Raw genomic sequence first — 5,821 nt, forward strand, 5'->3', positions numbered from 1 at the left:
TTCCCCAGGTGGAGGGCCCAAGTCCTGCTCCCATTTACTTTCATGGGGAAGGGTATCAGCCGATTTCAATGAGCGTAATAGACCGTAGAGTATATAATACCTTGTCGCATAGGAGAATAAATACAGAGTCGTTCAAAAGGGGAAAGTTGGCGAATAACCTTAGAATTTGGAAGGAAACTTAAAAAAGAGCGGAGTTGTAGATACTGGTACAGTACAGGTTGGGGGGTACCATACTTGTCACTTAAAGAGTCTAAAGAACGCCAGGAATTGCCTTCAGTAAAGTCGAAGACCAGTCCCGGTTGCGGATTCAGATGAAACCACGAGTGTGATCGTAAGGTGGAGCCAGGAGGAAAGTCCGGGTTATCCAAAATAGAGGTAATGGGAGACGGGAATGTGGAGAGTCTATAGTGCCGAATGCAGGAAAACCACAGGAAACAGGTGAATTTTGTGGTAGGAGCGCACGTTCGTGCCTTCTGATTAGGTTTAAGGGGTGTAAGTAGGGATACCAAAGTGGAGGTCTTGGCTAACAGGCGTTCGATTTGTATCCAGGTTAAGTGGGGGGCTTGAGAAAACCAGTTGAGTGCCTGGCTCAAGTGAGTTGCATGATAGTATTTTCGGATATCCGGTAGACCTCTGCCCCCAGCAACTGGATCCCTTATTAAAGTGGAGGTCTTAATTCTAGGGGGTTTATTAGACCATATGAATTTCAGTAAAAGTTTCTGCATTCGACACAAAGCCTCTGCGGGGATGCACACCAAAATTGTTTGAATCAGATATAAAAGCCTGGGCAAGATGTTCATTTTTACTGAGACTATACGTCCAAACCACGCTATGATTTGCTTATCCCATGCTCGTAAATAGGACTCAATACAATTGAAAAGAGTTGGGAAATTTTCGGAGTACAAGGATCCATAGGAATTCGTAATAAACATGCCCAAGTATTTCATTTTCTTGGAGCGCCAGGAGAAATTAAAATTAGCGGCCCCTTAGAGATCTGGTATCCCCACTAACAGGGCCATAACTAGGGGAGGGCTAAGGGGGCATGTGCCCCGGGTGCAGGATTTCAGGGGGTGCCAATGAGTTAGAGGAGCAAGGTTTTTTTCTCTCCAACCGACAGTGCTGTGCTGCTCCAGTGAGACAGCAGACAGCTTCCAGGGCAATGTATCTGACCCATCTGTCTGCCCGCAGCTGGCTCCAACACTGTGCGGGTGATCTCTAGTACCTAGGATCTCTCCTATGTTGGCTACTGTCTTAAACTCTCTTATTTGCCATGCAGTGCTGCGACTAGCATGCGGTGCACCGTACAAGCTATAGAAGTGCACTGTGCTCCCAGATGGCAGTATCAACCTCCGCTTTGCCTCCCAGATGGGGGGATTTGGTGTAGCTTATAGTGGGGTGTAGTGCAGTGATGTAGTGAACCATATAGGGTATGTAGTGTAGTAATGTATTGCAGTATATAGAGGCATGTAGTGCACTGTTGTGGTGTAACATATAAGGGGATGTAGTGTAGCATATAGGGTATGTAGTGCAGTGGATAGGGGCATGTAGTGCAGTGATGAAGTGTTATAATATAGTGCAATGCATGGGGACACACAGAGGAGCATGTCCTGTAGTTGAACACGCTGGCGGCGCATGTGATGCAATCGGAATTTGAGGCACATAGGGGAATATTGTCCAGTAGTATCCCCTATTTTAACATTTTTAGATAATCTGATTATTTTAGAATGAAATGGCTTGTTTTTTTTTAATTATCATTATTATTATTTCTTATTATTTATTTTTATTTATTTATTTATTTAATTTATTTATTGAGGGGGGGGGGGGTTCATAAATTACTGACTTGCCCCGGGTGACGAAAATCCTAGTTTCGGCCCTGCCACTAAGATGCATGGGGAAGGCTTCCGATTTGGCATAGTTAATGCAGTAACCTGAATAAAAAGAGTATGATGATAGAGTTTGAAACAAATTAGGAATAGATATATGGGGAGAGGAGAGAGTTAACAAAACATCATCCGCAAACAATGATAATTTAAACTCCACATCATCAACTAATATACCTTTTATATCAGGGTTAGCCCTAACCATACACGCCAGAGGCTTGATAGTCATAGCAAAAATTAATGGTGGCAGGGGGCACCCCTGTCGAGTACCGTTGTTAATCTGAAATAGACGAGAATCTTTACCATGTACTCTGACCGAAGGGTTGGAGTAGAGAGCCTGGATGCCATGGAGTAGGCTTCCACCCAGGCCGAACCTACGCAAGGTAGCAAACATAAAAGGCCATAAAATTGTATCAAAAGCCTTCTCTGCATCAAACGAGAGAAGGATAGAAGGCAATCTAGCTTTGTTAATTGAATGAACTAAGTTAATAGTTCTTCGGGTATTGTCTCTAGCTTGTCGTCCTGGGAGGAATCCCACTTGGTCAGCATGTATCAATTGTGGAAGAACCGAGTTTAACCTCAGGGCTAAAATTTTGGCAAAAAGTTTAATAACTCGGTTGTTTAACAAGGAAATCGGGCGATAGCTAGAACACGAGTTGGGGTCTTTCCCAGGTTTATGAATTAAGACAATTTGAGCCTCCAGCGTACGGGGAGACAAAGGTTCACCCTTAAGAAATCCATTAAAAAGTCTGCAAAGGTGGGGCATTCCCTTGAATTTCTTAAAATACATAATAGACATACCGTTAGGCCCAGGGGCCTTGCCCAGCTTCTGAATCTTAAGGGCATTATCTAATTCTTCAATAGTTATCTCTGAGCCCAACTGAGATACCACCGAACCACTCAATGACGGTAAATTACATTTATCCAAAAGGGATTCAATCCCCTCAGCGAATCTCGTAGGGGGCGAGGAAATAGCATCAGCGATATATAATGATTTATAAAATTCCTCAAATTCACTAAGAATGCCATCAGGATCGTGAGTTAGTACCCCTTGTTTTGTTCGAATAGATAAGATATTTTTGGAGGAAATCTGAGCTCTCAGTTTCCTGGTGAGGATTTTATCTGCCTTATCCTCTTTTTCATAATAAATCTGATTAAGGCATCTAAGGCATTGTTCCGTCTTATGAGATAGCAACAAATTGTGTTCTCCCCTTACTTTAAGCAACTGATCTAGGTCAGCTGGGCTCAAGGACAATCTGTGAATTTCCTCTAGACGATGGATTTGGTCTGTTAATTCCAAGATCTTTTGGGAGCGCTGTTTAGTAAGTCTAGCAGCGACCTGAATAAAGTGGCCCCTAAGGACCGCTTTATGTGCCTCCCACAAAGTCATATCAGACATTACAGGGGTCTGATTCAAGCTAAAATAATCAGTCAGTACCTGTGTTATTTGCGGTAGGACATCAGTACGTTGGAGAAGAGCATCATTAAGGGACCAAGAAGGGGGGGAAAGAGTGCGGGACAAACCAGAAAGAATCAAAAATACAGGAGCATGGTCAGACCACGTTATTGGGTGTATAAGACTTTTTTGGGGATCTTAGAGGCTAAATCTCTCCCAATCATAATCATATCGATTCTCATGTAAAGATTATGTACTGGGGAAAAAAATGTATAATCTTTAACTAAGGGATCGAGAACTCTCCAGGAGTCGACAGGTGATTTTTAAGTAATGACAACAGAGCTCTAGAATTACGGTTCCTTGTATGGGACTGAGAAGAATGTAGGGAATGGGGCCCTCATTCCGAGTTGATCGGTTGCAAGGCGAATTTAGCAGAGTTACACACGCTAAGCCTACGCCTACTGGGAGTGTATCTTAGCTTCTTAAAATTGCGACCGATGTATTCGCAATATTGCGATTACAAACTACTTAGCAGTTTCAGAGTAGCTTCAGACTTACTCTGCCTGTGCGATCAGTTCAGTGCTTGTCGTTCCTGGTTTGACGTCACAAACACACCCAGCGTTCGCCCAACCACTCCCCCGTTTCTCCGGCCACTCCTGCGTTTTTTCCGGAAACGGTAGCGTTTCAGCCACACGCCCATAAAACGCCGTGTTTCCGCCCAGTAACACCCATTTCCTGTCAATCACATTACGTTCGCCGGAGCGATGAGAAAGCCGTGAGTAAAAATACTTTCTTCATAGCAAAGATACTTGGCGCAGTCGCAGTGCGAATATTGCGCATGCGCACTAAGCGGAATTTCACTGCGATGCGATGAAAAATACAGAGCGAACGACTCGGAACGAGGGCCTGGGAGCGATCCAGACTGTGGTGAAGTGTAGTATTAAAATCCCCTGCCACTAAAATATCACCTTTCCTATACTGGCCAATCTTAGAGTCTAAAGAGGCGAAAAAGGAGGCCTGATTAACATTAGGGGCATAGACGTTGATCAAAGTAATGGGAACGTTATTAAGTTTGCCCACGATGATAAGGAATCTACCCCTTTTGTCTCTAATGATTTTTTCCTACTCCAACTGTAAGTGGGCGGGGATCAATATAGCAACACCACATTTCTTCTAAGTATGATCACATGCATGTATAACCACTGGATGACATCTAGAACGTAATTCGGAAAGTGAAGCTGACCAGCCTTTATTAAGAGGTCTTAGTTTGCAACCCAGCTATCCTTATAATTAGCTATAGGGGTGCTGTGTGGCTGGCTCCATCATACTCTGTGTCTCCCTAGGGGGCTCTGTGTGGGTTAACTGTGCTTTTAACCTATTCATCCTGTATGTGTGTGTGTTCTTTTACATTTTACTATGTCAAAGGAGGGTGTTTCATGCACAGAAGAGTGTTTCTCCCACTCAGGGGGATCCCTACAGTCAGTGCCGTAACTAGGCATTTTAGCGCTGTGTGCAAGAAACGGCATTGGCGCCCCCCCCCATGCAAGATAGGGGCAGTGCGCACCGCAGGCGCGCAAAAAATATATAGGGGCGTGGCTTAATGGGGAAGGGGCGTCGCCACGAAATAATACCAATTCATACTACGGTGCACAGTAGTCTCCATTATCAAATTACGCTGCACAGTAGCGCCACTACACCAGGTAGAGCCCCTTTTTACACATTACGCTGCACAGTCCCCCTTTTTACACATTACGGCAGACAGCGTCCCCTTTTTACACATTACGGTAGACAGCGTCTCCCTTTTTACACATTACAGCAGACAGCGTCCCCTTTTCACACATTACGGCAGACAGCGTCCCCCTTTTTACACATTACGGCAGACAGTGTCCCCACTACATTACTACACTATATCCCCCTCCCTATGCACTTCACTAAATCACTACAGTACACAACCCTTTAACATTAGTATCATCCTTCCAGGTAACTTCCCAGCTCCTCAGTCCTATGGAGTTCATAAAGGGTAGAACAAGGGCGCAGGCAGGGTTGAGCGGAAGGAGGGGAAGCAAATTAGAATTTTGAGTGACAGGGTGGAGGGAAAGGAATGGGAGAGATCCGATTAAAATAGAGCGGCATTGTAGAGGGGATGAAGGGGCGGGCCTGGTCCTGCAGAAGCCGTCACCTACTCTTCTCCAGCCGAGAACACACACACACACGTATAGATGTTTGTATATAGTGCTTCTATATTACATGCTGTGCTGCCACTTATATTTGCATGTTTTTAATATATCCAAGCAGCAGAGGAGATTATATACAGTTGTGCTCATAAGTTTACATACCCTAGCAGAATTTGTGATTTTCTGGCCATTTGTCAGAGAATATGAATGCTAACTCACAAACTTTTCTTTCACTCATGGTTAGTGGTTGGGTGAAGCCATTTATTGCCAAACAACTGTGTTTACTCTTTTTAAATCATAATGACAACAGAAACTACCCAAATGACCCTGAGGAAGACCAGTCAGTTGAAACAGCTGTCGGGCTGTGTTTG

Source organism: Pseudophryne corroboree, chromosome 7 (assembly GCF_028390025.1).
Source record: "Pseudophryne corroboree isolate aPseCor3 chromosome 7, aPseCor3.hap2, whole genome shotgun sequence".
NCBI lineage: Eukaryota > Metazoa > Chordata > Amphibia > Anura > Myobatrachidae > Pseudophryne > Pseudophryne corroboree.